The sequence below is a fragment of the Cricetulus griseus genome (assembly GCF_003668045.3).
Source record: "Cricetulus griseus strain 17A/GY chromosome 1 unlocalized genomic scaffold, alternate assembly CriGri-PICRH-1.0 chr1_0, whole genome shotgun sequence".
In the NCBI taxonomy this organism is placed as follows: domain Eukaryota; kingdom Metazoa; phylum Chordata; class Mammalia; order Rodentia; family Cricetidae; genus Cricetulus; species Cricetulus griseus.
Window position 1 is genome coordinate 138298343 of NW_023276806.1, and position 26571 is coordinate 138324913.

Consider the following 26571-nt stretch of genomic DNA (forward strand, 5'->3'; position numbering starts at 1 on the left):
TGGGAGCTGAGTAGTGGGCCCCCCAAAAGAGCCAAAAAGCCAACAGTAAAACTTCACACAACAAAGTTACTGTGTCAACAGCAAAGAGTCATGTACAGTAGGGCGGTGTTTGCTTATAGCAATGAGAAAAGTCACTCATACGTAAATGGACAGTCTGACTATCCATCAAAGAGGACAAGTTAAATAGATTATGGTTTGCTCATCTGAGGTTCAGAGAAATATCAGGTTTTTCAGCAGATACTCAAGTGCCAGGTGCTCTGCCAAGACTTGGGGTCTCAGCAACAGCAGCAGCCCTGAGTGCATTGGGCCTTTTGGTATTAAGTACTGTATCTGCTAGAGTCCATCCAGGAAAACAGAAACTGCCTAGGCGTTTCTGCAAAGAGAAAACCATGGGCTTTGGTTTATTGGTTACTGGAGAACTTTTAGAGCAAAAAAAGAAGAGAGAACAGTAACTCTAGAAAGTAGTTCACACCCTGTGGCTGGGAGCATAAAGGGAGAATGCTGAGGTTGCTAGAGAGCAGAGGGTTAGCAGGAAAAGACTAGGGAGCTAACTGGTCAGGCCTCTGAGAAAGGGTCACCTCCCAGGTGGTGCCAGTGTTCTAAGGGAACAGCATGAGGCTGCTCTGGCAAGGCCAAATGAGCTGAGAGAGAGAGGGGGGGGAGCTGAAGCCTTCAGTGGTCACTTGTTTGGGTACAACTGTGAAGGGACTGCAGCTCCCTCCAGAGCATTCCAACCCCTCTCTGGGGTTCGTCCTTAGCAAACCTAGCAGGGTGCTGGCCTCGTGGTTTGCAGGGTCTGAAGTGAGATGGCAGGAACTGACAGGTGACTTGCACACAGCCATGCATCCCTTAAGGAGAAAGAGGCATCTCGGTGTGGTAGCATGAAAGACTCTCGGAGATAAAAGAAAAGGCAGACTAATACATATATCTGCCAACAGTTGAGATACTGGAAGAATATATGACGAGAAGATGTGTCATCTGATATGGTACAATGACATTCACAGGTGAAGCTGACCCACTAGCAGCAGCTAGAGGGAAGCAGAAGAGGGCTCGGGGTCTCTAACAGTGGAGTTACAGGTGGTTGTTGGTTACCACATAGATGCTGGGAACCAAATCCACTTCCTCTTTGAGTAATGAACACTCTTAACCACTGAGCCATCCTTCCAGCCCCCAGATGCTATCTCTTAAGGCACCATCACAGGGTATAATCAGCCCACTTATAAAGATATGCAAATTATTTTATGGAGGGAGCACATGGGTGCTGTGGCGTATATGTGGAGGTCAGAGGGCAGCTTTTGGAGTCAATATTAATAGTTACCTTTGGATCTGTTTCCCTTATATAAATTAACTCCTTCCACTGGCCCTTTCTGGGGTCATCTAATTTACATACACCACAATAATATTGCTGTTTTAAAAAAAAAAACACTAAAACAATAACAAAAACCCTTTAAGGAAACTTTTATTTTTTACTTGAAATGTCTCCTCTGTCATTCAGTTAAAGACAGGAGCTAATGCCTTACAAACATATCCTTCTCATGGCAGCAGCAGAAATATTGGGGAACTTGCATTTCCTTCTAAACATATTTGCTTTTATTTAACAACACAAGATTCTACACAAGACAGATACCATAAGGCTAGGGCTGGAAATGGTGTTACATAGATGAATAGGACACAGCCCTGCTGTCAAAGCCGATTACAGTCTCACATGGGGGGAGAATGCTTATACAAAGAATTCAGGAAATAAAAGGAAAGGTGAGAACATGGCAGGGGCTGCTTGTGAGCGCCTGGATGTGCTGGGGGAGCTTTTAAATCTACTGCCAGCAAGTTCCATCTAAAGGGACTAAAAAGAGTAGGCAGGACAAAGAAGCTACTCTTCAAGGCCAGCCTCAGAAACACCTGATCCAGTGCCTGATCTACTACCAGTTCCCCACCCCCTCTTTTAGTTTAATAACCCAGGAGTCCAGTTGTTTCCCCCCTTATACTCATGGGAGGAGGACCCAGGTGCCACTTCTTTTGTTAACCTGTTTTAAGGATTTATTAATTTTTGCTTTAGATGCTTTGTTAACTTGCATTGTCTGTGCACCATGTGCATGCAATGCTGAGGAGGCCAGAAGAGGGCTCGGGGTCTCTAACAGTGGAGTTACAGGTGGTTGTTAGTTACCACATAGATGCTGGGAACCAAATCCACTTCCTCTTTGAGTAATGAACACTCTTAACCACTGAGCCATCCTTCCAGCCCCCAGATGCTATCTCTTAAGGCACCATCACAGGGTATAATCCAACAGTCTCCTTAAGTACCTCTAGGTTCTTAATTTCTACCCTTAGGCCAACATAAACTTTGTCACATAGTTGATGTATATGCACTTAGTAACCAACTGCAGCTCGAGGCCAGATGGCTTTCTTGTCCCTTCTGAGGCCTTGTCTCTTCCTATTGGTATTGCTCTAGAAGTGTCAATAAGTGATCAAGAATTCTTATGTTTTCATTGTTGAAGATCCTAACAGAGTTATATGTTTTTCTGGAACAATGAGTTCAGAAACATCTCAATACTGTGTTGTTCAGCCTCCAGTCTCTCAATGTGAGTCAACGGTGTGTGGCGCATAGAGAGTAAAACACCCAGCTATAGAACCCTGAACCTATAAATTCACAGGAATGGTTTCAGTACCATTGAACACTAGCTATGGAATAAGTGTTCCCATTACCTAATGGTAGATGTGGCAAACAGTGAAACTGACTAAGTCCAAATCCATTACAACTGCAGCATCTGGGAAACTAAATATCTCTTTGTGCTGCGGACATGTGCTGTGGACATGCAGGTATAACTGGCACAGCATCAGAAGGGCTTGCACACACTGAGTAATGAAGAAAAGCAGAATTCAGGCGTCTGATGGTGTGAGTCATACTGGCAGTGACCATGGTGTGGCGCTCACTGGAGCAGGCAACTCCCTTTTCATCACAGGTGTGACCCAAGGGCTGTTGCAATGGCTTCTCAATTAGCTTTCTGTTTCTACGTGTAGCTCTTCTCATGAGTGGTCTGTGATGTGGTCCTGGAGACTAGTTCCTTCAGTTCTCCTAGTGATTCTTTCTACCTAATAATTATTTCCATCTCTTCTGTCAATCTCCCATTGCTATAGTAATAGTCCCCTCCAAAGGCAGTGGCTTAACTTATAACCATGTATTTCTATACTAAACCCCTACAAAGGCTTAACCTTGTAACTGTGTATTTACTGCTCATGAATCTGTGGGTCAGTTGGCCATGTCTGATGCTCTGATTGAACCTGGTTAATCTCAAATGTGTTCATGAATGTGTGGTCAGCTGATGGCATAGTTGGGACCACCTGGCCCCAGCTGGCCTCAGCAAGTTTACTCTCATGTTCTGCCTGGGCCCTCATCTTCCAACAGCAAGACCTTACCTCTGGGTTCCCTGAAGATGCTTCTTCTGGTGTGAAATGTAGAATGAGTTATTTCCTCTTCAATATATTTCTAACCAATATAATGTCAGATATATGTTCTTCTCTTCTTCCTCTTGAACTCCACAAAATGATGGTAAGTTAATAAATCAAGTATAAAGTAGGAAAGTCAAAGAGATTGGTACAGGCAATGCTGGAGAAGCAGTGTCTGGGAATATTATTTTAAGGTGTGTTACTTTTGTTTATATTGCATTTGTTTAACTCTGTGAAGCTGTGATTCTTTGCCTGTCTAAAACACCTAATGGTCCTAATAAAGAGCTGAACAGTCAATAGCAAGGAAGGAGAGATAAATAGGTGTGGTTGGCATCCAGAGAGGATAAATATGAGGAGAAATCTGGGAGAAGAAAAGGAAGAGAACAAGAAAGGAAGGAAGAAGACTTCAGGGTCCAGTCACCCAGCCCTACCCAGCTACATGGCCAGAAGAAAATAAACGAGATACAGGGATAGGGAAAGACAAAAGCCCTGAGGCTAAAGGTAGATGAGATAATTTAAGATAAGAAAAGCTGGTGAGAAACAAGCCAAGACCAGGCATCCATAACTAAGAATAAGCTCCGTGTGTGATTTATTTGGAAGCTGGATGATGGGCCCCTCAAAAAGAGCCAAAAAAGTACAAAACATCGAACAACGGCAGACATCAGCAAGTGCCTGTTTAAAACACCTGATGGAAGAGCAGAGCAGAGCCTGCTGGAGACTGAGTTCTCTAACTGAGACACAGACGGTAAGCTGACTGGTGCTCATCTGTAGCTTTGGGTCAACACTGTGGAAGGAGAAGGGGTTAGACAAAGGCAAACTCCAAACCAGGCCTGACGACAGCCTCAGCCAGCCAGAGGAAGAGTCCTGAACTAAGGTGGCTTGACAGACTTGCTTTTCCTGGAGCCAAAATAGGATGCCTTGGGAAGCCATGGCTTTGGACAAGATGTTTCTTCTCCCTCAGGGCAAGGTCATCCTTCACAGGGGCTGACAGCATCGAAAACTTGCAGAAGTAACACAATATATCCCTCCTTGAAGTAGGACATGGACACTGTGTCATCACCAGTACCTCCCGGTGAAGCTTGTTAATAATGTTCCTGACAAGCAACACATATTTGAAGCCATAGACCAGTGGGTCTCAATCTTCCCAGTGCTGCCACCCTTTCACACAGAACCCCAATCATAAAATTATTTTCAATGCTACTTCCTGACTGTAATTTTGCTACTGTTATGAATTATAATGTAACTATGTGATATGCAGGATATCTGGTATGCAACCCCTGTGAAAGTGTCATTTGACCCCAAAGGGGTCACGAACCATAGGTTAAGAATCACTGCCACAGACTAAAATTAAAAACCTCTGTTTCTGTTGAGAGCTAATCTCAACTTAGCCTTTAGAGTCTTAGTCCCAACACCTGCAGGAGTGGAAGGTTCTTACCAGCACTGGTTGTTTTTGCTGCCGTGCCTAAACTCCAATCAAGTGTTGCCTCGTCTGACTCTCACCACCAGGAGTGAGAAAGAGCCCCCTTCCTTTTCTATGTTCCACTAGCTCTAGTTCAAGACCCCAGGGACCAAGCTCTAGCTTTTCCCTTCCCTGGGTTTACCCACTTTTTCCCTTCCCTGGGTTTACCCTGTGGCTCTATTCTGCCCCTAGATATAGTCGGTCCACAGCCTGCTACTTCCAGAGAATCTACAGATGTTGGCACCATTCAAGCTAAGAATGGCAGATCCATGGGAAAGCAGGACATTCTGTTTAAGCTTTACACACGCAAAAGGAGGGTGGAAACTGAGGGTTAAAATAAAAAGGACTGTGATTCTAGAAGGGAACACATTGAAAAGGAATTGGATCAGAATAGCCATCCCATAGGGATAAACACAAACATAGTGTAAAGGAAAATTGCTGATATTGTTGAACCAAGAAAAATAGTATGGGTTCCCTAAAATTAATTCTACTGGCAGTAGTTTATAAACCAGCCACTGCCACTTTGGCCTAATGAGCATGCAGCTCAATAACAAATGTGTGTATAAAGCACATGTTAAGTCTACTGACCAGAACACTCAACTCTGCAACTGTGTGAAGAAACAATGACCAAGTGTGAACTGAAGAGCAATATAAAATGTGAGTCATTCTTAATATTATCACTCCCCAAAAGTCCCCTTCTGCCCTACCCCTCACCTTCACTCTTGCTAAGAAATGAAAACAGAGTCTGTTAGCATCAGATTTATTCTGGAGAATAGCTTTTATGCTTATTACTACTCTGTGAATCAATTGGCCCATGTCTTGAGACAGTTGGTGCTATATCAGAATTGGGCCAGGGGACAGGAATTGTAGCTTCATACAGAAATGCAAGCTTCTATGTGTATGTGTGGGGAGGATATTCTAGGAGTGAAAGTCCAGAAGGTGATAATGGAAAACAAGAGAAAAAAGCCATGGAAGACTTCAGCCTGGAGCCTGGACTGTGGATGGAGAAACCAGCTCATGAATGGAGTCAGAGAATCCTGCCCTCACCATTCAGGGAGAAAACAGGCTGTGAGCTCCCAGGCCCATGGAAACCCTAACTGATAACGCTGTCCCAAGAGCAGCATCTCCCTTTACTTCTGTCTTCCAAGTCTTACACAAGTGATGGATGCAAGGTTTAAATAACAAACTCAAACCCAGAACCAAATGTAAAAGGGATTCTGGGAAAGGTAGTTCCAGCCTCAGGCTGGACTGATAGTGGAGGCACTGAGCCACCCAGCACACAGGCCACTCCACTATGTAGAAGGTAACCTTTTTTTTTTAGACAGAGACAATTCTCATATATTAAATAACTTGCCTAAAATTATTACATACTGGTAGTTGCTAAGGTGAACATCACATCCAAGCCTGTCTGCTGCCCAGGGTCATACTTTGAACAACTCTTCAAAACTGATATAAATGCTGGTTGCCTGTCATGGTATTTCTTTTGACATTATGACCCTGTCTCTGTGAGCATCAGAGGACACATTCTGACTCTTCTAGAACACTCTGAGATACAGATGTGTAGACTAAAATGATACATTAGAGACACATTCTTCCTTTGGGACATAGGCCCATCTTAGACATTTCTGCTTCCCTCCATGGAAATTGAATTATCAGACAGCTCACAGAGATCCATTATTGTAAGACTCCCCCATCTTCCTCTGGTTAGAGAAAAACAGTATCAAAGTTCTCAGTTCACTAGTTTTGCCAGGGCTGTGTCCCCCATGGCACTTCCCCCAACCTCCTTTGGAGGGAGGAGGGGACACACTTTCCATTACCACCAGCTGAGTGTGAAGTACATCAAGAGACCCTTAGGAAAGCTTGATTTGTGCCCCTGGTCTTTTGAGACCGAGTTGTCATATCAACTAGTTCCGCCGTGGGAAGGCAGTACTGAAAGGCTTCCTGGAAGAAAGCAGAGAGGTGGTGTGTTGTTTTGCCCACAAAAGAGCAAAAATGTGTTTCTGTATGTGCCAAATTTGGACTGGGGGAGAGAACCTGGAGTCGAATTTGAGCCTAGCTAATAGTATTGCTATGACCCAGAGTGTGGGGGGCTAGAAATCCAGACATGAGGTACAGCCCCACCAACACTTGCAGCAGTCAGAGGTCCTCGCTGGTGAACCTCCAAAGCATTCCTCCAGGGAAAAGCCCCCGATTGTACACCTGATGCCTCAAGGGAAATCATTGGGTTACAAGCTGGAAAAGCCACAAAAGGCCTCTTTTTCACTAACCCCTCTCGCTCCGAGTCTGGCTCTGGAAATGCATCTTAACCCAGCACCTTAAACTGTGTGTAGGGGGAGGGGCACTGTACTGGTTAGTTTGTGTGTCAACTTGAGACAAGCTAGAGTCATCAAAGAGGAAGGAATCTCAGCTGAGGAAATGCCTCCATGAGATCCAGCTGTAAGGCATTTTCTCAATTAGTATTCAATGAGGGAGGGCCCAGCCCATGGAAAAGTTTGAGAAGCCTTGGTTTAGAAAGCAGACAGAAAAATAAAAAAAGAAAAGCAAGGGAAAGCAGAGCTATAGAAAAGTGAGGTGTGCTGTGTTTCAGGAGCTTCAGGAGCTTCAGGAGCCTGAGCCGTGAGCAGGCATGACTCAGTCAGGGGAAGGAAAGATGGGCTTGGGTTAGAGCTCCATGCTGTAGAGGAACTTTAGAAATCACTGCCCTTGTCCCTAAAAGTGACCCATGGCTTTTTTGTTTTTCTTATAAGACTAACAAGTCTGAGGTCTGGATGAGATGTCGAGCTTCGTAGCCAGGAATGGGGTTTAACAGGGAGAGCTGGGAAAGAATGAGCATCCTGGGTCCGCTTTACCCTACTCATTCTAGTTTGTAAAGTAATTGTGCCAATGTAAGGTAGAACACAAAAGCACTCTTAGAAACCAAATACATGTCAGTGGAACTTAAAATCAGTGGGTATGAGTTTTTAAAATAGCCAGGTGCACTGGCATATGCCTGCAGTCCCAACTTCTTAGGAGACTGAGGCAGGAAGATTGTTTGAGCCCAGGAGTTTGGGGCCAGCCCAGGAAAAAATAGCAAGAGTTTATCTTTAAAAAAGGTGTGGCCTTATTAACCGTCAGCAGGCACTTGAAAGTCTCCAGAATCTGAAACCACAATAGGGGTTTGGAAAGAAAGCAGGATATGAAGGAAATGACCACAGAAATGACATGAGCAATTGTTCTAGAATAAAGACAGGAGTTTCCAAATTTAAAGTGTCCATTGAGTACATGCACTAATTCATTCCTTCTGTATTTGAAATCACCTATGTGCAGAGTCCAGTTCTGGAACTACGGCAGAGACTAAAACACAAACTCTCCTCTATAGAGCTTGTATTGTACTGGGACTAGAGAGGTGACAGAGACAAAGAAATAACAGGAAGTGTCAGATGGTTCTACCACAGTCGTTCCCAACCTTTCTAACAATGTGACCCTTTAATACAGTGCCTGCTGTCATGGTGACACCCAACCATAAAAATATTTTTGTTGCCACTTCATAACTGTAATTTTGACTTGTAATGTAAATACCTGTGTTTTCTGGTGGTCTTGGGCAACTCCCGTGAAGGGGTCATTCAACCCCCAGGTTGAGAACCACTGTTCTACTACATAAAATAACCCAAGCAAAATAAATACAGGACAGTGAGGTGAGCAGCAAGGACCAGAGTTTTAAACAAGGTTGTCTCAAAAGGCCTCTGTAATAAAGTGATGTCTAAACAGAAAGAATTGAGAGATGCTGATAGGATGACAATTTAAAAGCAGAAAGGCCACATTTTTTGGGGGGGGATTTCCCTTTTATTTGCCACTGGCTGCAAACAGTCCTGGCTGCATACAAGTATTCAGCACTCATTGGAGAAGCGAATCATGGCAGCCTGTGAGAGGGGTCCTGGGATGAGAGCATCCTTGCCTTGTTCAGGAATGAGAACATATGCTGGGAATGAAACTCAATCAGTTGAGTTTGCCTAGCATGCAGGGAGCCCTGGGTTCAATCCCAAACAGCAGCAGAAACTCGGCACAGTGTTGGCACATGCCGGCAATCCCAGCACTTGGGCGGCTGAGGCAGGAAATGTAGGAGTTCAGTCATCCTCAGCCACCTAACAAGTTCAATCCCTGGACCATGCTAGACTCAACACTAAGGTCATCTTATTTAGGTGACAGGAGAAGCGGCAAAGCAACCCGTCATTTAGTCACCCAGTTGTTTCTTCTTCATTGGATGATGAGACAGCCACTGGTCCCTGTCACCCTGGAGGACTTTTCCCTCCTTGGCTCTGACTTCCCTCTCCATCTGCTTAACAAGCCAGTCCCTTCGAAGCCAAGGTTGTGGCTGCTTTCATCTCCTTCAGCGTCCTGGGGCTCTGCACCATTCCCAACAATTGACTTGTCCTGCAGCTCTCTTGTCTGCACCTTCCCCCTTCAAAACGTTCCACCATTCCATAGCTACCACAAACCCTGTGGGCTGTAGGGTTACCTTATGTAACCTTTGGCATCACTTCCTGCCAGAGTCAGGAGGCAAGCAAACCAAGGACTAGCCTAAGGTCTGGATGCAGATAGCTTGAGTGTCAACCATCTAACTGTGTAATATTGCAGCTGTGCTGAACTTCTTGTCCCTTGCATAACAGGGGCAATAAGTAGTAACCTGTTGCCTTTGAGTTCCGAGAAGAAGCAATACACTTGCAGAAAACATACTAACAGTCCACTGTTGTTAGAGGGGTTCACGCTGTTGTCATAGAGTCAGTTTCTCCAGAAGCAAGTTCTCATTTGCTTACTTCCCAAGTCAGTTCTCAGCCCCTTTCCCATCATCTCTAATTCCCAAACCCACAGAACTGAATACGAGGAGTGGCCTATGACATAGCCCCTACTTCAAGTCCATTATCCAATCAATTGGCAGATAGGCCTTGCTCTTTCCTTCTGGGTGGTTTGGTTTTGTTTGTTTTCCTTTGAACTTCTTTTCCTTCTTTTTTCACCCTTCTGCTGTGGCTGAGTGTTCCCAAATCTCCTATGATAGCTAGAACAACATGTGGCTGAGTGAGAGAGTGAGGCGGGCAGACAGGCAGTCTCCACAGGCTCAGACCTCCACTCCCAACACAGGAAATCTTTAGATGCTGATAACTATGTTTCATTCCCTCAGAAAAATCTTCAGTATTCCTGCTTCATTGCCTCAGGTGGGGAATCCTCCAGGCGAAGCCTGTGTTCCCAATCGTTCCAGAGGCTGTGGCGGGAGCTTTTCAAAGTTCAAGGCTTGCCTGGGAAAATCCAAGGCTTGTCTTGCCAACTTAATTTGATGACATCTCAGAAGAAAGAGTAAAATATTTTTAAAGGCGTAGGGATATATTATTGTGTTTGCTGAGCATGTGTGAGACCCCGTGTCTGTCTAATCCACAGTACTGAGGAGGAGTGGTAGTAGTAGTGTTAATAATAATAATAACTTTTAAAAATCGCCCCCGCTTTAAAGCCCTGCCACCCATGGCCCCAACACCATTCTCCCCTTCCAATTTGCCTGTTTTCTTACATGTTTATATCTGAATCACCCTCCTCACCGTATTCCTCCATCTCAGTCTACCTGGTCTTCAGTTCACCTCAACCTCTGTTTGCCCCTAAGGTGCAGAAGCCCACTTATCTCTATGACTACATTACCTGAAACCAACCTCTGCCCTGGTTACACGTCACTGCCCTGAGTTTCACTATGCGGTTGAGACTGTGAATTATCATATGATCCTACACCTCACTTCAACCCCCTCTTCAACCTCTCTTCAACCTCCGATATGCTGAACCTAGAAAAGCCATGAATATCATCAAGAAAAAGGGACTAGAGAGGTAGCTCAGAGGTTAAGAGCACCGGTTGCTCTTAGAGAGGACCCAGGTTCAATTCCCAGCAACCACACGGCGGTTCACAACCACCTGTAACTCTAGCTCCGGGGGATCTGATGCCCTCTTTTGGTTTCCTTGGGCACCAAGCATCTACGCGGCAGGCAAAATATCCATACACATAAAATAATAATACAATTTTAAATTAAAAATACTGGGAAAGACTCAGAATATTTTGATTCTAATGATAATATTACAGTATACCACATACTAAATTCTGTTCTAAAGAATTTTACATCTATTAACCTGCTTTGTTCTCACAATAATTCCATGAAGTAAAAATACTACTATCCACATTTTACAACCAGGAAAACCGAGGCCCAGAGGGGTCACGTAAGTCACCATCGATTAACCACCGACAAGATACTGGAGGTAAACCCAGATGGAGTTCAGGAAGGCTGTAGCATGGAAACACATCAAAAAGAGACTCTAGGGCCCATTCTCTCCCTGGCACTGTAAAATGGCTGCTTTTTTGTGTTGTAAACTGAAAGGAATAGGAGATAGTATTGTTTTAAGCTGCAATTTGTCCTCCCTTTATTCCTGTGATTCTAAATAAGTCAAAAGAAAACTGGGGGAAAATAACCTCTCCCCACTTTGTAGATGAAGTAACTAGGATTACTCTCAGATTCCTATGGAATAAGTGACTCTTTTAATTGGCCACTGCCCTAAAAGAAGACACACATGAAATGTTGTGTGTTCTGCATTGCTCAAGGACATTGCTGCCATCAGGAAGAGTTTTGAATATGTACAAATAACTATTCTCCATGTTAACCTGTGTCCTTGGTAAAATGAGTCAGTTGTTCCTCCAAGTGGCAGCATGTCCACACATACCTGAACCCCAGAGCCTCGCTCTTTGGGGGCAAGTATGAGGGTCTGCATGATCGCTGCATACTGCCTGAGCTGTCTGTTTCCTAAGACCCAAGGTGACAGCCCCAAAGCTGGGTTCCCATGCTCATCACCCCTGCCTGTAAAAGAGAGATTGCCGGCTGTGTCAGTGAATCCCAGGGTTGAACAATTCTCTTCTCTCCTGTGACCCAAGCAGGGATTTTTATCTCTTGACATTTTATTAAAGAAGAGGGGTAAACAGTGGCTTGCTACCTCAGAAAACACTGCCCAGAGTCAAGCCAGCTCTCTGGTGATCCACCCTGACTCCTTGTAGCTTTATGGAGGTTTGGAAAATCTAGTTTCAATGTCTTCAAAAAGGTTATCTTTGGTAGCTGTAGTGATTCTTTTAAAATGAAATGAGAAGTTAAGAAACATTGCTACTTTAAAAATATGACTCCCAAGTCATTGGTATTTGGATGTTTTTGTAAGTTCAGATGGATTCCATATGGGTGGAAGGATGCAGACTTGATTTTAAAAGGCAAGTAAGATGGTTTTAACAGAAGCCATCTATATATCATTCCACCACCAGCAAGTTATCTGTGTGAAGGGATGTCTGAGCTGTCACACACATTCTAGACTGGCCTCTAGCATTTCCTCTGCCTCCACCATGTCTACATCCTCCAGTGCTCCCAGAAGAGACTCAAGACACCACACGCTCCAAAGGCAGATGGCAGGTTAAGCAAAACAGTCACACATTACAAAAGAAATGGGAGGTTCCCCAGAGACAGATGTGGGCTAATGTAACCATGGTTTTTAATCTCTGCAGATGCACTCTCTATACCTGTGTGTGGCTTGTACACTGTGTTCAAGAGAAACATGATAACAGTTAACAGATGGACTCTCTGGGGCTCTTTGTTATCAAGCACCTTTGACTTCGCAGCTCTCCTGGACATAAACCATTGCTAGTATATAAGCCCAGAAGCTTGATTTTTACACTTAGCATAATGAGCCTTGTCAAATATTACTACCAATCATTTACATCATAATAGATACCCGGACTAGCTATGGAACATATACAGCTGATTTAACACACAGAAACTGCCACCTGTTACTTTTCTATTAGTCCTGAGTATTGTCTCTTCAGCTGTCACTTTCTTTCAATGGCTGCTGTTTAGCTGCTGTAAAGATAGTCATCACCATCTGATTTCTTTGGGACTACTTTCACACCGTAAAGTGGAATCAGATCTTTTATTTACCTTGAAAAACAGAAAGGACTGTCTGCCACTGGCCTGACACCGGTGTGTTCTCTCTCAGAAAAGCCAATACCCAGCTTCATTCCTGGAACCTGGAACCATTGCATGTAATCATTACAGTATATGAATGTCCAAGTGTTTGCTCCACAAGACAGGCAGGAATCAAGGTGTAATCAAGACTCTCACTGGTCCCAGAGGACTGCCCTGTGAGTCATCTTCCTTTCTTACCCAACTGACACAGACACAGAGGAAGCCAGCAACGCTGTCTCCTGAAGTGTATCATTTCATTAAATTACCATATGGCCCTATATGCTTTCACTCTCAGATTTTATAGAGCAGGCATAGCTCAATGGGGTCAGGCAAATCTCAGAAAGCAACTAACAATAGAGCAGCCCCAATGCGGATCTCAGAACCTCTTAAGGAAAGGGAGTATGCAGAATCATCCTCAGGGGTAACCTGTCTGGGAAACTGGAGCCCCTGGAGCCTAAACAGCACTGTGGCTCCAAGTAATGATACCATCTTTTGTTCTTGGGCTCGTTTTCCTGCCTAAATCCTGTCACCTGCTTCTTCCCTAGGGAGTGAGCTAATAGGTGACTGTCACCTCTCTCAATGAGTCCATCTGGTTCACTGAAGCTTACCTCACAATGAGAGGCGAGTCAAAAAATGGGAAGAAGTGTACAAGGCCGTCTTGTTTCTCTAAGTTCACCACTGCCAACTCATCAAAGAGCCAGTTAGCTTCCCTGCCACTGAAAGTATTAACTAGAAGGCAACAGGGCCTTCCAGAACATTCAAATGTGACCTAAACTGAGCTGCTATTTATCCATGTTATTTCAGGTCTTTTATTCAGGTGAAATATACCAGATCCCTGTCTTCCCTCTTAGGTAACTTCCTTTCTTAAGCTTCATAACCTGGTGGGATTTCGAATCATTTAGTCACATGAGAAGTAACAATTCATCCATCTCGTAAACCCATAAACCAAGGGGGGGGATCTTCATCCTCCCCCTGCCGGTCCCCCTCCCCTGCAGATTCCTGTGAGGAGCAGGGAGCTGTGGCTCTCACTCAGTCATTTAACTGGGACTTGGGTTTCTGGTGCTCCCCACCTGCACCGATATGTAGCTAGAATAGTGTTTGCCAAGCCACAAGCTTTAGCAGGGAAGAACCACATGCTAGAGCCATCTGCCTGGCTTGGAATCTGGTTCTGTCGTGCTCTCTGTAGGAAAGTTCACTAGTGTCCACCTGCCTGTCCTCTCATTTTTAACACAGGCATGAAAATAGTACCTATGGGCTGGGGAGATGTTCACTCACTACAGTGTCTGTCACACAAGGGTGGGGACTTAAGTTCAAGTCCCCAAGACCTGTGTAAGAGCCATGTGTTGTGGCGTGTATCTGTAACCCCAATACTGAGTAAGGGGGACAGAAACAGGTAGAGCCCTAAAACTCGTTGCCAGCCAGCCTAGCCAAATTGATGAATTCCAAGTTCAGTGAATGACTCAGACTATAAAGCAATAAGGTGGAGGTGATTGAAGAAGACATCTAAAGTTGACCTCCATATCCCCAAATGTATATATGCACCCACATTACCACACATGTGTGCACATGCACACACACACACACACACACACACTAATAAATAGTACCTACCTTGTGAGATAAATGGAAGAATGTATTTGACTAATGTAAATAAAAGAGTTAATAGTTGTTAGCTAATTATAGGCGCTAGATATTATTGTTGTTATATTCTGAAGAACACAATTATGCTCAAGAGATGTTTCTGAGGAAACTGAAGTCTACAATAAAGTATGGTTGAAACTATTTCACACTGGCATAGTCATCAAATCTACAAAGCTAGCAACTATAATCCACCATGGAAGAGAAAACAAACTAGAACACAATCTTTTCCCTGGGACTTTTCCTAACTTTGGTGGTGGTGTTCCCTTGACCTGTTGTAGGCCATCCTTTTGCCATGACTTCAGATATGACCTCAGCTATGTTGATGTCCTTTTCTTAAATTCTATCAAGCATTTGGCTACCCTGTGAAAGAATATATAAAATTATAGTGCAACAGCCTAAGTGTGTGTGTTCTATTGATATTTGTATTGCTTATATTTGTGAAATTTTCAAAGAATAATTAAAGGATATTCTATTTTTAAAAAGAAAATAAAATACTTGCTTTATTCCCAAACTAGAGTTTCCGCCAAGCTGGGACAAACTCCTTAGACTGTCAAATGTCTGCTTAATAAATAAGTCATAAAATATATTTATCAAGACCCAAGCACTAGATCTGCAAAAGTAATTATGGAATTATGTTGAATCGTCTGCAAAAATGCAATGACAGAGATCCAATAATGATGGCATTCTTGTCACTGAAGCTGAGTGACCACAAGTGTAGGTTCACTATGATCCAAATGGAGCTGGCATTTATCCAGCTTGTTTCTGGTATTTTATTCAGGCCAATTTCTAATGCTTCCTTTCATGACTTTCTCTCTCTCTCTCTCTCTCTCTCTCTCTCTCTCTCTCTCTCTCTCTCTTCTTTCCTAGCCATCCGCCAAGGTGGATGGATGGAAGGCCCAAGCTAACATGGGGTTAGCTCGTTAAACGACTATAATAAAGCCTCATGCAGTTTGCATCAAGCTTTCAAATCTTCCTGGTGATTGGGGTGACCGAGGTCCTGGGCTGAGATCCTGGAGGCCTGAGCTTCCGGGGGTCTTACAGTATGTGTGTGAAAGTATATGCATTTGTGTGTGCTTGTGGAGACCATCAGATGTGGTGATATCTTGCTTGTACAAATAAAGCCTGTCTGGGAGTCAGAGAATGGAGCGTGCCACTAGCTAACCATAGAGGTCTGGAGGTCTATACAGACTGACAGGAAGTGAGGTAGCTGGACAGAAAAAGGATATAAGCAGAAAGAAACAGGAAATCACTCTCTTGTCTGCTGAGATGCTAAAGAGATAAGGTGTGCTGTGGCTTGCTCCTTTTCTCTGATCTCTCAGAATTTCCCTCTATATCTGACTCTGGCTTTTTGTTATCTAGACCAATTAAGAACTCTACGTACAAGCAGGTGCCCTCCATTATCACTCTTTGTCATATTCCTTTGAATCTAGAACTCTTGCTTTCTGGCTAGGTAGGCAGCCAGCAAGCCCCAGTGATCTTCCCGTTTCCACTCACCCCTCTGCCCACAGTGCTGTGGTTACAGGCACACATAAGACCACACTTGACTTGTTACATGAGTGCTAGAATCTGAACTCAGTTGAAAATGGTTTACAGCAAACACTCATAACCACTGAGCCATCTCTCTAGCCTCTGACTTCCTTTCTTATCCTTTATTACCTGGAAGGAGTGAAAATCATTTAGGCATATGCAAAAAGCAATAATGAGTTCATAGCATACACAAAAAATAAATCTTTATTTTTTCATGTTAATTTCTGATGTTGGGCTGGCTTGGAAGTTTGGAAGGTTCGTGTCAGTGAGAGAAGCAGAAGGGGAATGTAGACAAGGCTAAAGGAAGCTGGGCTACTGTGAGGCCTGGTAGCCATGGCCACTCCTCTGTCCTTCATTCCTTAAAATAAGATTATTATAGATGGCACCAAGTAGATGGTTTACTATAATCCAGTTAATTTTTTGTTTGGTTGGTTAGTTTGGTTATTGTTTGTCTTGCTTTGTTTTCTTTTGTTTGAGACAGGTTCTCTCTATGTAGCAGTCTGGAATCAAGCTCAAAGCAATTCTCCTGCTTTGACCTCTGGGGAATTAAGATTACAGGTGTGTGCCACAACACCCAGCTAACTTGAACTTTGGATTTAACTGCTATAACCTCAAGGACTAAATGAAGCTCCATCTGGCCTGTTTTTGGTCATCTGTACCCTACAAAGGCTGGGTACAACAGAGCCCAGTGGCTGGCTTTAGCTGCAGCTGGGCATTTGCAGTAATAACCATGAGAGGGGGGGATATGCACTCTGCAAGGACAGCAAGACAATGCATAGAAACACCAGGAGTGTACCTAAAGATAGATGTCAGCTCACCACTCCCAGGCCCAGAGCAGCCAACAAGATGAAAGGTGGCACCTGACAGAAGCCCCTTGAGCTGGAGGCCAGCTGACTTCTAGGCAGTCTCTAGACTCATTCATGTTGGGGCTTAAAATACAGCTTGAACCACCTCGAGCACAGACATTCTAAAGACAAGGGCACTTGTCCTCAGAGACCCACTTCATAGCCACACTTCTAGCTTTCTTTGTTAAAGAGGCTTTGGGTAGCTCCTACAGTTTCTTTCTTCTTGAACACTCCCAGTCTTGTGAGGAGATGGGCACTTAACTACATAGCCTCCTGCTAAGAAAGAGAAGCTAAAGTGACAGTAAATGTTTTACAAGGGGATTATTTGAAGGATGGGGGTAAAAAACCATTAAATCCCATACCGTGGCCGGGCTTCTCTTGCTAAGTGACTCAGAAGGAGTGTGCAGGGAGAGGGTGGAGACAATTCAACACTAACATAATAAGCACTAACAGCTACAGGGAACCAGATCAGGGTGTCCTTGTGGCAGTGTAACTGATTTCCGTAGTTGCAGGGCAGGTCTCCATGAATTAGCTGAACACTACTTGATATAGCATGGGGAAATTCACTTCAAATACTCATTAGGTAATTAGCATGCCCCATGGCTCCAGATTAAGTGCCATATAAAAGACACATTATCTTTACTTGGCAAATAATCTCTCAAAGAGAACAAAGAATAATAGATTGCTTCTTCAAATTCAACTCATATACAAAATGTTTATTCTAGAAATAATCTAGAGATGTGGTAGTGCACATGTGTAATCCTAGCACTCAAGTTGATCAGGCAAGAGGATGGGAAGTAAATGCAAGGCCAGCTTGGGCTACATAGGGGGCCCTGTCTCAACAAACAAGCGAGCAAACAAGCATTAAGACGAAACTCAGTATAATATCCATCTGAATATCTGTAGAATAGGAGCTAGTACTCTTGACTTGATGTCACATGTCTTCAGTAACTTAGAACTAGGCACTTAGGGCAATCTCCTAAGAAATGAAGCACAGATCGAAAAACCTGGGTAGCAGTGAGATGGCAACATTAAGTTGGCGTGGCTTCTCCATGCAGGCATTAACATGGATGAGGAACAGTATGTTGAAGCAGCAAAGACTGAACTCCCATGCAAGGTAGAAAGAAGAACTGGGTAGGAGAAAACCATGGGACTGCAAGCCATGTGGTCCAGAACTGCAACTACGAGGATGAGGGAAGAATAACGTGGAGGATATATTGCCAGGAGGTGGGATTAGGGACATGTTCCTGGAAATGCCTAGTAGTGAAAGCATCAGCCAAGTGGTAAAGAAACCTAAAGATGGTTAGAGCAGGACTTAGTCACCTTACTGGCAGCCCTCAGGTCTGTCTGGAGGGAAAGGAGGACCCAGAGAAAGAGGTGGCCTATGTCATTGGTTTCCATGGAGATGACTAGACTGTCACCATCAGAGCATGATGGCTTCAGAACAGGAATGAGAGGATGACAGCAATCTCTACTAACATCAGCCTTCCAGTCCCTCCCAGGCTCCTGGTGTTTATGCATTCATACTCATAACTCTTAGGAAGTACGGAGTGTTGCTCATTTTATTTGAGATTTAGAAACCAAAATGGGACCGATCTAAAACAGACATTATGTCCCAAGGACTGTGTTTTGATCTGAAAGAATAAACTTGTAGGAGAATCTCCATGAACACCGTTAATTTGGTGATCATAATAAGATGAATATTTTGAGCAAATTCTTTTTGGAAAATGTATTATCATTCTCTATTGGGGCACTAGAGGGGGGGAACCCTTGCTTCTAACAAAGTGACTTCTGTTTCTCCTTTGCTTACAATGAAAGAAAAAAAGCAAAACACATTCCATTTTATCAGCAGCTCAGCACAGCTTTCCAAACTTTTTGCATCAAAAACTGTGAGTCTGCTCTCCCCCTGTGTTGTTTTCATCCCAAATGACACTCTTCAGGACTCCTTCTAGGCAACGTGTCACATTAGTGTCTTTCATGCCCCTCTTTCATTCATCTGTCCCATAACTCTCCTTCAAACACACCCTCACAGCCAGGGGGAGGACCTGTGACTGTCACAATACAGTCCACAGCAGGACACTAACAGCTGTGAATAAGTCTGAGGAGGTATTGGAATCTGACATGCTGGGCTCCCATCTTCCAGCAAGGTGACCCGGCACCAACTATTTCTCTAACCTTAATTTTCTCCATCTGTAAAATGAGATTATGTTAATATGGTGTTCTTATAGCTCATGTGAGGCTAAAACTAGGCAATACACAGCAAGCATTCAGCATGAATTCTTGTTATGACTGTGAAAATTGACAAGCCCCTCCCTCAGCTCACACCCCATTCCTTAGTTCCCATGCTGGATGGGAAACCTTCGATAGTAGCTAGGCAGTTCTCTGTTCCTGTCCTGAGGATAATGAGAAATAATATGCAGATGATTTGCTCATGCCCAGCATTGGTGAGGACCTCAGGGAGTAGCCGAGGCTCTACAGATTCAAGGCCAAAGTTTCCATGGGGGTTTCCTCAGTACAAGGCCATCAACCTTGGGCAAGGTTGTTCAGCTCAGACCCTCAGTTTCTGTTCGGTAAAATGTCATTGCAAACACCCACTTCACAGGGATCTGTGCTCGTTAAGATTGCCTTGAACAGGAGTACAGCGCACAGTATATGCTCAGTAAAGTAGCAGCTGAGCATGAACACGAACATGAATTAAACACCACCTGCCAGCCTCGCTTTCTTAATTTAATAACAACTTAATTATTGGTATATCCTATGAAGCCATGCATTAAAATCATGGGATAAAAGACTCTTTGTTGACATGAGAAAATGCTCCTGATCTTTTATGTAGTGCAAAGTATTTTACATCTGTGTTGCTCTGTTTTAAGCTATGCACATTCATAACTACAGGAAAAAGGTCTGCTGGGATTTTGGCAAAAGGTTAACCATGATTATCTGTCACTTTTGGCTGTGTGAGGAGGCGGGAGGGATGGAGAGAGACAGAGAGAGAGAGAGAGAGAGAGAGAGAGAGAGAGAGAGAGAGAGAGAGATTGTCTATTTCTATATTCTGCATGAAGCACGAATGTTTTTCTACTTAAGTTCAGAAAATAAGTCTAAAAATTTCTATGGTAATAAAAAGTACGGTCTGGTGAGCCCTAACTGAACAAAGCTGACAAAGGATGCAGAGCTCCAGGCACAGCAGGGAGTGCTCACAAAGTAAGGATCGGTGGGGGTGGGGGGATGAGGTCAGAGAGAGGGCAAGCTTCAAGTCAGAGGCGGGACTCCTTGGGAAGGAACCTGTCCTTTAGATCATGTGTTGCTGGGATTGAAGGACGCTGGGCCATGGCTGGGCCAGGCAGGCCACAGGCAATCAAAGTTCATGGGAGAGCAAATGGGTTTCTAAGCTCAGTAGGCATTGAACTACCCTGCCTTTCTGTCTCAGGTCCATACAACTGCTGATTTACGCACTAGCTTATGCAAAAGCTAAAGGACGACCAAGCAGCCCTCCCTCTCCCTTTCTCCCTCCCTCCCCCCCCTCCAATTTACCAGAGCTTGATTTATCTTCTTCCAGTGAGCAATAAAACAGAAGCTGTCACCACTAGGTGGCATGCCCTAAATACTATTTAACTTTGAAACTGGCAGAAGAGTTGGCTGGGGAACCTGCTGCCTGAGGCAACCTTCTCATGAAAAGCCTTGCGAGTGGAGGCCAAGTGAAGACTATTGAAGGTTTTCAGTGTCTTCCTGTTAAAGATAAAGGGTATCAAGGAAAGCCACAACATCGCCATCCTGCACCCTGCCCTGACAGCAAATGCTCCTCTCTAGAGAAAGATTCAGTGTGCTTCTCGGAGGAGGCACCATGGAGAGACCTTTTGATAGTATTCAGGCATCTGCACTGGCCTGTCCTTGGGATTCTGACAGGATACGTCCTCAGCTGCAGCCACTAAGGGCACCACCTGTGCACATTCACTATGTTCCTTTTAAAAGGGCCCTGTCCACCTCCCACCTTCCCCTTCCGCTTTCTCTGATTCTCTCTCTCCCCCCTTCTCTCTCCCTCCCACTGCTCTCTGCCTTTCTCTTCTCTTCTGCAGCTCCTGTACCCAGAGGTCAGTCTCCCTCTCCCCTCCCCCATTTCCCATTCACTTTTCCCCAATTTTAAAAAAAAAAAAAAACCCTCCACCCAAGCTCTGTCACATGACGTCTCTCTCTGGTGCACAGCTTTTTAAAATTGCAATACCTTTGTCTTTTCCTCTCAGTAACTATATCAACAATCTCTTTTGCTAAGCAAAATAAATGTTCCCTATAATATTCCCCAAGGCAAAAGTAGGTCTTTGGCATTGTCAAAGCATCCAGTCCTAGATGTAAGGCTGGTGTTAGCTGAACTATAACTCAAAGAGTTTCTATGGAGGGTCTAATATATTTAGAGGACAAGAATGGTACCCAGACAGAAAAATCTATTCTGACCTTGGAGTCTCTTCTAAACATCAGTGGTACTTTTAGAACCTCTGTATTAAGCTATTTGTGATTTGAGCTTTACATGGGTTTCTCTTTCTCTTTTTCTTTTTTCATTCTCTTAACCTACAGTTCCAAGGTTTGGGTCATGCCATAAAAATGGGTTTGGACCCAAGCATGGTGAGGGACACCTGTAACCTCAGCCCTTAGAGTCATGGTTCTCAACCTTCCTAAGGCTGTGATCCTTTAACACAGTTCCTCATGTCATATGACTCCCAACCATGAAATTATTTCATTGCTACTTCATAATTGTCATTTTGCTGCTGTTATGAGTCATAATGTTCGTATCTGACAGGATATCTGATAAGGGACCCCTGTGAAAGTGTTGTTCAATTCCAAAGGGGTCACAAAGCACAGGTGATGATACTATCTACCCAGCAATGATGCTATCCCATTAAATGAGGTGATGTATGTGAAGTATACATGGCGGTTCTGGTAGATAGTGGTAGTAATGTCAGTAATCATAGATTCGTAGCAGCCACAGTAATATGTGGTTTATGAGCTAAGAGAGACCACTTTAACAATAGGTAACCTCTCCAGAGTGCCAACTCTCATTAACTTACATGTGTCTTCTGGCATGTTTTATCTCCTTAGCTGCTTACAAACTAGCTCTTACTTAAGTTCAGGTGACATGTGTTTTCCAAAGAACTCCTCCAGGCTGTGCAGATATAAAACAGAGTTTCCTCATCCATGGTCTTAGTCATTGTACCAATACGTAAAACTAGTTCAGGTGCTCTACTCCCTAGACATGTCAAACTGTACGTCTTCTGTTAATCTACAGAAAAAAAAGTATGAGGCTAATGCAATCATTTTAAGACTAATAAAAAACAATTCTAATTAGTCAGGGACTAAAATAGATCTACTCAATTGATCCAATGACTGTTGACCAACAATTTGGAACGGCTAGGGTTGGGTTACCCTCCAGAGATACAGGAGTGATCCACATAGATACAACAGGTAGACAGTGTTGAGAATTTTAAAACAATTTTCAGCTTATGGATGCATTCATATATATGCACATGCACACACACACAAACATACACAGAGATACAAACATGTGCACACAGACAGGGGGAGGAAGGGCGAGGGAGAGGGAAGAGAGAGACAGAGACAGAGAGGCAGAGAGAAACAGGGATAGCGAGATGGAAAGAGGGAGGGAGAGAGAACAAACCTCTAGAAAATCATCTAAGATACAGGCAACCGCCATTGCCTCTGGAACACAACCACTACTTTACTCTTTTTGCACTGTTTGAGTTAACTACTGCAGGCACTGCCTCTTAAATAAGTAAACCAAAGTTAGAAAGCAAACATTTACTTAAGAAATTGCAAGGTTTGTTTCTATATTTTATAATAACTATGTGAAATCTTTACAGTTGCCTCTTCACTTAACAAGAAAATTAATCGTTCACTTCAACATAGGACTTTAACTGATCCCCAGCCATTAATTACTCCTAATTTCCCTCATACATACACAATAACAGCTGTACAATCAATCAAGCAACCCATGTGCCATGGTGATGGCCTGTTAAAACGCTTGGCTAAATGAACTTGATAGTGAACTTATCAGGATTTCACCATCTGGCTGCATAACTATTTCCAAGGCTGGTAAGCAGAACCTGGATCCAGGCAGCAGAGTGGTCCAGAATCCTCATCCATCAGTAGGGTGTCCCACTAAACAATGACCTTCCACTGTGAACATGGAGACGCATTTTCCTCTCTGAAGCTCATTGCTGTGTACACGACTCCAAGGGAGCAATATGCCCTTCAGCTTTAACCTTGCCAGGGAATCCATCAGTCTATCAGAAAGCATTTATTAATCATCTCCCACGTTCAAGGTACCATGATAAATTCTTTGGAGCATGCCAAGAAATAGAAGAGGTGGCTTCTAACCCATAAGAGTTTATTGTCTAGTTAGAGAGATGGAATACAGAACCACTGGAAAGGTAGACTCATACAAGGCAAGATATTGAAGGTGACGAATTCAGAAGTGGAGGTGGAAGGGAACTAACATTTATCAAGTGCCTGTACGTGGCACAGGACACCTCTCATGCATGCCTCACTCAATCATCCTGCCAGCCCCACTCTTAACTCCATTTTACAGACCCAGACATTAGGGAGGTCGCCTAGCATCACATGGACAGATACGCCAGAGCCATTATAACTCACATCGGTGTGACTTCAAGGCTCTGCTCTCCTGACTCTAAAGTGTGCACTTCCCGCTGAAAATTAATGCTGTAAGAGTGAGCCAAAAAGACTCACCACTGAGCAGTAATGTAAAACATCCATATATGGCATGTTGAATTTGAGGAACTCTTAGAAAAGGTTAAACACCAGAATGGGAAGAATGCTCTGCAGAGGAAGGAAGGATGAGAGAATGTTCCTTCCAAGTTCAATGAAATGTATAGAGATGGAAAAGCTCAAGGTGTACAGAGAGTGACTCATGCTGTTGTGTCCAATCCTGTTAAGGAACGAACCTCAGAGTAAAGAAATGTTTGGGGAACCAGCCAGCTATGAACCAGTGAGCCATTCTTGGGAAGCAGCCATCCCTAGCACAGGACTGGACTGGGCGTGAGTGTCCCAAAACCTTACATCATTCCTTAGCAAGTCTTGGTGTCTGTCAAATTCATCATCCAAGTCAGTTACAAACAATCTAGATGGATGGATGGATGGATGGAAGATGTATATATGTATGTATGTATGTATGTATGTATGCATGTATGCATGTATGTTGGATGGATGGATGGATGGATGAGTAGATGGATGGGTGGATAGATGGATAGACAGATGAATGGATAGATGGATGGATGGGTGGATGGACAGCCAGGCAGACTTTGGAGCAGAATCCAACATTAGTTTTAAAATATATACACAAGGCTTTCATTGCAATACCTTTCTTGTCATGGGAGGCACCATGAAATCTGACATAGCAGGACATTGTAAGCTGTTTTCCTTTGACTCTAGAGGTTGCTTGGGTTATGAATTGAGAAGGACCAGAGGAGTCACATATGTGGTAGACAAGGAGGCTGTGCTGTGCTGGTCCTCTAGGTAGGATATTGGTATTGGTAGCCATCTGTCTTCTCTGGTGTTTCTCATATTAACTAACAAATCTCCTGGTGACATCCACCCTGTGCTGCTTCATGTTGGTAAGTCATCCTCAACTCTGTTCTTTGTCCCACACCCTGCATCTGACCCTCTTGTCTCTACCTGGGAAATGTACCCAGAATCCAGTCATGTCACTGCTCCTACTGCAACAACCTGCCCAGTTTCAGCACTACTTCCCTGTGTCGATGCCATGACCTCTTCACTGGTATCAGCTTCTTCACTCACCTCCTAGAGCCTATTCTCAACAGTATTCAGAGCACTTGGGTTAAAGTACACACTAGACAATGATGTACTCTGCCCTCAACCCTCAGGGAAATCCTCTCCCACTCAGAGTCACCAAATGTCCCACAGAGCTTACAGTTTAATTTTAACTGTCCCATCATCTCTTCTGACCCCTTGCTCTCACCATTTTCCAGTCACAATCACTTCTTCCCCTCTTCTAAGTAGGGCACATCTAAAGGGACTCTAGCCAGCTCGAGCACGGCAGACATGGCTCTGGCAGGCCTTGCCCTCCTCTTCCGTTCTCTCTTCCTTGCTAAAAACCCTTAGATTGCATTCCTAAAGCTACCCACCAAGGTCTATTCCCTTATTTGGCCTCTTCTTCCTCCTGAGGCTGACTACCAAGGTCCAGCTATCAAATTATTGAAATCCAGCAGTCAGAAGCCTCCCTTGTCTCACTAGTTAATATGACCAGTTAAAATTAAACACCTCATCCTAACACAGGGTTTCCTCATTTACCTTTTAAGCCACCATTGTCCTATGTTCCACATCTGTCTGCTCTCTATACAGAGGCAGTCCTTTGTCACTCCATGACAAATATCCCTGTCCCCTTTCCCTGGTTCCTTTCCCCTTCTCCCTTGTCCTCTATCACCTGTCTCTTATTCTCTGCCCTCTGTCCCTCTAGGACAAATAAATCTCCTTTGTGCTAAGAAATTAGTATGGGGGGGGGGTTCCTGGGCCTATGCTTTTCCTTTCAACCTCCTCCTCCTTAGGGTAATTGGGCTTTCTCCTCCCTTTTCCTGGGGTTCCCACCCTCAGACAGTTATGAGATGCTACCCCTCTGCCCTTCCAGGTCTCAGCTCAAATGCTACTTTCTCAATGGAGCTGTTCCTATCCACCTTGTGATGTACCATTCTGCCCTGCCAGCTACGCTTACTGTGTGTTATACATGGCCATTGTCCACCTTCTTCCACTAAAATGTCCACTGCACAAGAACAGATACTGTTTTCCCTCACTCCAGCATCTCAAATGATGCCTGAGGCAAAGCTGATACCCAGGAGTGGGGTGGGGGGTAAATCTATCTGATACCTTTGGCTCAAAGAAGTTTCTTTTCTTTATTTTTTATTTTATTTTATTTTTTACTAGATTGTTTGGGTGGTTGGGGTTTTTGTTGTTTTGCTTGGTGGTGTTTTTTTATTTTGATTTAATTTTTGGTCTTTATTAAGGACAGAGGAAACAAAACTACACAGTAAGAGAAAAATAGTAAAACAAGCTGCAGAATTTCCAAAGTATTATCACTCCCATTTAAAAAATCATGTTCGGGTCAGAGAGATGGCTTAGCAAGTAAAAGGGGTTTCCCACAGACCTGATAGCTTAAGTTAGATCACAAGAACCCATATGGTAGAAGGAGAGACCTGACTCCTACAAGTTGTCCTCTGATCGCCCCACACGGACAGTGACACACAAACTCTCTTTCTACACAATAACTAATTAGTGTAAAAAAATTAAGTAAATCAAAGCAAAAGTATGTTTGAATTTATTGAGTACCATCTATGCTCTACAATTATAAATACTATAATTACCTAAAACACCTCTGTAATAGTTTATAATGTTCATAAATTATAATTACAAATATGTTTAATTGAATAATAAAATCTCTAGAAAATCTACACTGAATTATTAAAGGGAGGTAATGCTGTGAAGGAATAGGAGAAAACTAAATTTTCCCTCACATGGCTGAGCTCTCACTCCATAGGTAGAACAAATTTATAATGACAGTATAATATTTTATAATTTAAAAAGAGCCCCAGGTATAGTGGTGAAGTCCTTTAATCCTAGCAGAGAA